Source organism: Dipodomys ordii, unplaced genomic scaffold (assembly GCF_000151885.1).
Source record: "Dipodomys ordii isolate 6190 unplaced genomic scaffold, Dord_2.0 Scaffold42, whole genome shotgun sequence".
In the NCBI taxonomy this organism is placed as follows: domain Eukaryota; kingdom Metazoa; phylum Chordata; class Mammalia; order Rodentia; family Heteromyidae; genus Dipodomys; species Dipodomys ordii.
In genome coordinates, this window is record NW_012267258.1 from 9,942,599 (window position 1) to 9,950,730 (window position 8,132).

Sequence of the window (8,132 nt, forward strand, 5' to 3'; positions counted from 1 at the left end):
GGAATGGATCCCCGCCGGCTGCCTGGGCGCACAGGAAGCCCAGGATCCGGATTCCTCCAACCCCCTTCCCCCAGGACCCGCGGCCACCCTCGGCTCCGGGACCCGCCGGCCAGGCCTCACCAGCCCCCCCTAAAGTCTGGGAAGGACGAAGATTAAAAATGAAAGCAGATCTAAGAATAGAAACCAGGGCGTGGGGGAAAGAGCTGCCCGGTTGGTCCCATTTAGGATAATATTCTTTCTTCTAGAAGTCTCCCCACAGGGAGAGATGATGGAGCTTGGGGATGGACAGATGGAACTTGTTTTCTGTGATGTTGCTGTGGCTTATGTAAAAGAAGAAAATAAAATGGTTCCCTGATAGTTATCTGCCTGCCCAAAAGTTATCTGCCCCAAAGAGGTACTAAATTAACTCTGGAAAAATATGAAATGAACGCTAGGCCAGATGCTGGGAGTTTGAGGTACAGCCAAATTCATCAGTTTTCCGTGCTAGAACTATGAGAAACGGGGCCAAGGAAAACACAAAGGCAGAAGATGCAATTTTAAATATTTTTGGTTAAATTAAAAAAAAAAAGACATGACTTACATCTGGACCGCTAAAGAAATATAGTTCCGAGCTGGTGGCTCAACCTGTAATCCTAGCTATACAGGAAGCTGAGTTCTGAGCATCACAGCAAGGTAGGAACGTTCCTGAGACCCCAGTTAACCAGCAAAGAAGCCAGAAGTGGAGCTGTGGTTCCGTTAAGAGTACCAGATTTGAGCAAAAAGCCAAGCCATTGTGTAAGGCCATGAGTTCAAGCCTCATTACTGCACAAAAAGGGAGGAGGGTGGGGAAGATGTCTGTGGAGGAAGGGAGAGACCCAAAAGATGTGTTTTTCTGGAAGAGAACCCTTAGGAAATAATGTGGCTGTCCTGAAGACTTAGACACATGATCTGTCTCTTAGGTCATTTACAAAGGAAAGGAATTAGATATTCTCAATTTTAGGTATACACACACACACACACATACACACACAAAACCTCATTTTGATGATAATCCTGAAATAAGAAAACTACTCTGTTGGGGGAAGGTTTACAAGGAAAGTGAATGAGGATGAATGTGGTCCACATTTATTCGCATAGATGAAAATGTAAGTAAGAAATCTATTGCCACTGTTTTAGCAGTAGGAGGGGTAAGTGTGCTATAGGGGCTAGTTTCATTGGAGTACATTTTATACACGTGTGGAATTGTCACAGTGAGTCTCACACCTTGTAAAACTACTAGCCAATCAGGAGGTTGAGACCTGGAGGATTGATTCAAAGCAAGTCCATGCAAGAAAGTCCAAAGGACTCTATCCCCAATTAACCAGCAAAATGCCAGACTGGAGGTGGGGCTCAAGTGGTAGAAAACCAGCCAAGTGAAAACCCAGAGTTCACATCCTAATATTGGCACAAAGGGCATGGGAGATGAATGGAATAGTAAGAGTTGAACTGCTATTAATCATAAGTGACGAATCTCAATGATCCATTATATTCTTCTCTGTGTATAATTTTCCATAATGAGGAAAAAAATCTCAACTTTATGACCTATATTATAGCCTTTCCTGTGTAGTCTATGGATTTGTTTCTTCTAAATCAAATACTTAAATATTCCTACACTTCTCCCTTCATGCCTCCATTCCTGTTATTCTGTTCCAGTTTTTCCCCTTCCTAGTCTACTGGGTTACAGTCTGGAAGAAATTGCAACCTGCTTCCCTTCTAAAGAAAATTCTAAGTACAAGTGTTTCTCTTAATTTCCTCAATTTATGCATCTGTCTATTGCTTATTTATTGTGAATTCTGTATCAGCAGATTGTATTAATGTGGGACCGGAACCATTCTCTCTTGAATAACTGCAGTGTGGAACTAAAAGTAGTCACTAAACTTTTAAAAATAATTAGTTGGGCTGGGGAATGTGGCTGAGTGGTAGAGTGCTTACCTAGCATGCAATGAAGCCCTGGATTCATTTCCTCAGTACCACGTAAACAGAAAAAGCCAGAAGTGGCATTGTGGCTCAAGTGGTAGAGTACTAGCAAAAGAATCTCAGAAAAAGTGTCCAGGCCCTGAGTTCAAGTCCCAGGACTGCCCAAAAAATAAAATAAAAATAATTCATTGAACTGGGTTCTGGTTGGTTGCTCATGCCTGAAATCCAGCTACTCAGGAGGCTGAGATCAGTGGGTTGAAATTTGAAGCCATCCTGGGCAGGACCGAAAAACAAAAACCAAAGTGGAGCTGTGGCTCAAGTGGTAGGGCACCTACATTGAATAGAAAAGCTAAAGGGCAGTGCTCAGGCCCTGAGGTTAAGCTCCATACTGGAACCAAAAATAAAAAACAAAAATTGATTTGCTAAAAATCCCAATATTTATTAGCTAGTTACTTAATAAGTAGTCATGGGCACAAATTCAAGATTGAAGCGGTGTTGAAGTGGATAATAATTTTTTTCTAGAGCATTGACCTACATTTCTAGGGGGAAAATAACCTTTAAGACCAATACAACTAGTTATAGAAAACACCAAAACAAACTCCAGGTGGACCAAAAAGTTAAAATATACTAACAAGGAAATGTATATTAAAGATTATTTAATCTTGCTAGATATTGGTGGCTCATGCTAATCCTAGCTACTCAGGAGGCTGAGATCTGAGGATCATGGTTCAAAGTCAACCCAGGCAGAAAAATCCATGAGACTCTAATCTCCAATTAGTATATACCAAGAAATAAATCTAGAAAGATTTATTGGAGACTACATTTTCCCTTGTTTTTTTTTTGGTAGGTGTTTTTTAAATTATTATTTGTATTTGGTATTTCTTTCCTTTTCTTTCTTTCTTTTTTTAATGCTAGTACTGGGATTTGAACTCTGGCCTTATGCTCTCTCTTGGCTTTTTCTCCCTAGACTGGCTCTCTAGAGAAAGTCTCAAGGATTTGTTTGATTGAGCTGGCTTTGAACTCTAATCCTCAGATCTAACCTTCCTGAGATCCCAGGATTACAGGCTTGAGCCACTAGTGCAAAGCATATTCTGTATTTCCCTTTGGGGGACATAGCTCAAGTGGTAAAGCATCTGCCTATCAAATACAAGGCCCTGAGTTGTTCAAACTCCAGTACCATAAAAAAATGAGTACAATTCTGTGTTTCTAATTTACTTCAAAACAGAAATTATTGCATGTTCAGTGTCACTAGTGCTTCATATAATAAATAAAAGAACGAGCTTTTGGTGAAAATGTCATAGAATTAATGAAGAACTCTTTGAAATACATGTGAGAATTTATAATGAGGCAATAGTATATTGTTCACAATGTATGAGATAAAAAAGCATGTCATAAGATTCCCAAGATTCTTCATTATATTTGTATTCTCTTTAGTAGTTGTAAAAGAGATTGCCATTCAACCTGTCAATTTATAAGTACAGTGCATCTTGATTGATGTCACACTTTCCATCCTTCTCCCCCATCTCTCCCAACCCAACCCCTCCCCGCAGTTTTCCTAGTTTTACAGGATATGCATTGAATATTATGACTGCATTCTCACCAATTCCTTTCTTCACCTACCTTTCTCCCCTTGGCCTCCCTTGCTACACTCTTCAGGTGTCAGCTTTCTGGTGTTCATTTTGTTGGACTGTGAATTTGTTTCTCTAAGGAATGATACTGAATTTTCCCCTGCAAATACCACACTTAGGTTAATACACTTATGCATACTTTCATACAACCTCACGTGTGCTTATTTGTACATGTATAAATGATTCCTAGCTTCCGCTTGTCTTTTGTCTCTCTGGACCTCACAATTTTTTTTTCCAAAATCAACAAAAAGTACATACTTAAAACTGTTAAAAGTAGATCCAAGTAGATAAGTAATATCACTGCACATGTAAAATGATGCTCATTGCATGATAGAATTAGGATTCATTATATGGTTCTTATGTTTTCCCATATTTTCTAAGTATTCCCAGCCCTAGCAAAGCAAATAACAATAGCAATAACAAAAACAAAATTTTAATGCAAAGACATATGAAAATGATACCAAAATACACCATTTCAAAGTAGAAAACTCAAGTGGGGAGGATAGGGGGAGGGAAAATAGAAGAAAAATGAGGGAAAGGGTAACAAGTTTGACAAGAACTGTACTTATTACTTTGCATATGTAACTATAACCCCTCTGTACATAACTTTAACAATTAAAAAAAGTTTTTTAAAAAAGAATATGACTTTAACATCATACCACACTAATAAACACAGGCAAACCATTTTATGTAGCACAAGCTAGCAGGAAAATTCACACTGAATTCTAGTGCACTCATTGGAGATAGGCTATACTGCAAAGGTTAGAATAGCCCTACAAACATCGACCAAGTAATATAGCCTGGCCAGGAGCTGGTGGCTCATGCCTGTAATCCTAGCTGAGATCTGAGGATCACTGTTGAAAGCCAGCCCAGGAAGGAAAGTCTGTGAGACTCTTATCTCCAATTAACCACCAGAATACTGGAAGTGGCACTGTGGCTCAAGTGGTAGAGCGCTCGCCTAGAGCTGAAAAGCTCAGGGACACTGCCCAGACCCAGAGTTCAAGCCCCAGGATGAACTAAAGAAAAAGTAATATACACTGATTGGTTAAAACACACACACACATACACACACACACACACACACACATTTACTGACAACTGGAAATTCTATGGTGATACCTTGAGTTCGATTTTCTAGACATTCTCTAGATGGTTTCTGACATCAAAGGCCATTCTTTGCATATTATTTGGATATGTAGTTACCTGAATGGAATATTACTTGTATGGACTAGTCCCTGGATCAATAATTATCTGGATGAATAAATGAATGACTGGAAATGGAAATCTGAGGAGTTAAATAGTCTCCCCTCGGTCCTCACTAAGAAGCAGAACTGTACTGTCCGATGCAGCACTCAGACACTCAGTCCAGTTTTTTAATCACTGTGCTGTTCTCAGGTGAATTTCATTAAACCAGAGAGAGACTCTCTAATCGCTCTTTATCATCTATGCCTTATATATACTGCAGGTGACTTTTTTCTGATTTCTGACCTAGAAGGAAAAACTAAGCTGCGCTTGAAGTATGATATTCTCCTCATATCAGCTGAAACAATCTTTCATTAAAGTCCAATATGAACTACCCTGAAACTACAAGAGCAGAGTAAGTATGCCTGTGGTCTTCATGGTTGCTTTCCCTGAGAAACTAGTCTCTTAAGATTATTATGTTCTGATTTTTTAAAAAAATTGTAAAGTACATAAGAATTTTAAGAGTGTTTGAGAGAAATAGATAAATGGTAAAATGAATTCAGTGTCTGTCTAGTTCATCCAGAATAGATCATTGCTTTCATGTTGCTGACCAAGGATTAAGTTAAAATTGAATTATTAGGCATAGTATTTAATCTTTACTAGCAAAATAATAGGAATAAAATGATATATCTTTTTATTGTATTCAGTTATGGAGAAACTAATGTGAAGTTTCTTTCTAGGAGAAATATTGTTTTTGCAAATCAATAGTTAAATATCTTTTTATGTGTGTGCATGTGCCAGTCCTGAGGCTTGAACTCAGGGGCCTATATGCTGTCTCTGAGGTTCTTTTGCTCAAGGCTAGCACTCTACCACTTGAGTCATAGCTCTACTTCTGCCTTTTCAGTGGTTAATTGGAAATAAGAATCTCATGGACTTTTTTGCTTGGTCTGGCTTTGAACTGCAATCTTCAGATCTCAGACTCCTGAGTAGCCATGATTACAAACATGAGCCACCAGTGCCCAGCTTAAGTGTTTTATATATATATATATATATATATATATATATATATATATGTGTGTGTGTGTGTGTGTGTGTGTGTGTGTGTGTGTGTGTGTGTGTGTGTATGTATATATATATATACACATATATATATATACATATATATTTTTTATTTTTATTTTTTGGGTCCCGTCGTGGGGCCTGAACTCTGGGCCTGGGCGCTGTCCCTCAGCTCTTCAGCTCAAGGCTAGCGTTTTACCACTTGAGCCACAGTTCCACTTTCGGCTTTTTTCTTTTTACTTATGTGGTACCGAGGAATCGAACCCAGGGCCTCAGGCACGCAAGGCAAGCACTCTACCACTCAGCCACTTCCCAGCCCCTTAAGTTATATTTTTGCAGCATACTGTTTTATCTCTACAAAATGTAGCTATAAAATAAGCTGCACACATGCTTATTTTCAAAAGCAAGACATATATCAATCATTTTTTGCTACAGGTGCTGAATTTGTAAAAACTTCAAATACATTTTCTGCTATTGTAAGTGGATGATATTAGTTCATTTTTTTATTAGGAGCATACATCTTTCTAGAGCATTTAAATGTTTAATTATCTAATTAGCATAGAGTACTTGTTTAGATTGCATGCAAGACAAACTTACTCTATGGATACAATTTCTTCCAGGATATCTAGTTATTAGGCTAACAATTATGTGTACCCCCTGTGAGTGAGTTTTATTGGGTGCATTGAATGTTTAATGAGCCCAATCTCTACCCTGAAGTAGCTTACTGCCTAGCGAGACAGAAATGTGAACAAGTACAAAAGACTATAACACAAGCCAGGCACCAGTGAATCATGACTGGAATCCTAGCTACTCTGGAGGTTGACATCTGAGGATCCCAGTTTGAAGCCAGAAGATAGGAAAGTCTATGAGACACTTATTTCCAATTAACCACCAAAACACCAAAAGTAGAGGTGTGGTACAAGTGGTAGAGCGCTAGCCTTGAGCCAAAACAAAACTTAGGGATAATGTCTGGGACTTGAGTTCAAGCCCCAGGATCAGCACTAAAAATAGAGAATGCAAACTGGGCACAATGGCTCACACATAAGTCCTAGCTACTCAGGAGGCTGAAATGTGAGGATCACAGTTCAAAGCCAGTCTGGGTAGGAAAGTCCATGAGCCTCTTATCTCCAATTAATCACAAAAACCCAAAAGTGGAGCTGTGGCTCAAGTGGTAGAGCACTAGCCTTGAGCACAAAAGCTCAGGGACAGAGCTCAGGCCAAGAGTTCAACCTCTGCCAATAAATAAATAACATAACATAAAATAAGAGCAATTGCTATAACTAGGGAAAAGGGAAGATCTCCTAAGACTGCTTGAAAAGTTCAGAATATTGATGGAATCATTGTGCATAGAAATGATCATCTTTACATTAACAACAAAAAATAAAAATTAGAAAAGAAAAGATGGAAGAAAGAAGGCCCAGGAATGGAAGAGGAGGCTCAGGGGTATAGCAAGGGAGTGAGAAGAGAAAAGGGATGAAGAGAGGCAAATACTTCATAGGGGAAGTGTTTACGAGTAAGGTCAAGAGCAGGAAGGACTTACATACCCACGGATTGGGTAACAGGATTGCCTTTCTGAGAATAATTCAGAGGTGAGCTCTGAAGATCTGTGTACCACACCCAGAAAGCAAACCAATGTGAGACTCGAGCTTGGTACCTGATGCCTTAGTGCGTTGGTTAGCGCTTTACCAACTGAGCCATGACTCCAACACCCTAAAAAGTTAGTTTTCTCTTTTTTGGATTAGTGTTTCAGAAGTGAGGTAAATCTTCAGCTATTTCTGGATACTAATACAGAATGATTTTTCTTCAATAACCTTAGGAAGAGCTTCCTGAATCTACTTCTTGCTTCATACAATTATTTTCATATTCTCGTGTCACCTTCCCCCCAAATTAATTTTTACCCCAAGTATGTACAACAATCCTACCAAAAAAATTCAAATGGCTACTAACTGTTGGAAAATGTATTTATCAGCCAGGATGGTGATTCGTGACTGTAATCCTAGCTATTCAGGAGACTGAGATCTGAAGAGCAAGATTCCAACCCAGCCCAGGCAGAAAAGTCCATGAGATTTTTTTATTTCTAATTAACTAGTAAAATTCCACAAGTGGAGCTGTGGTTCAAGTGGTAGAGTACCAACCTTGAGAGGAAAAGCCAAGCAAGAGTGTGAGTCTCTGAGTTCAAATCTCAATACCAGCACAGCCACAGGAAGGAAAGGAAGGAAGGAAGGAAGGAGGGAGGGAGGAAGGAAGGGAAGGAGGGAGGGAGGGAGGAAGGGAGGAAGAGAGAGAGGAAGGAAGGGAGAGAGGGAGGAAGGGAGGGAGGGAGGGAGA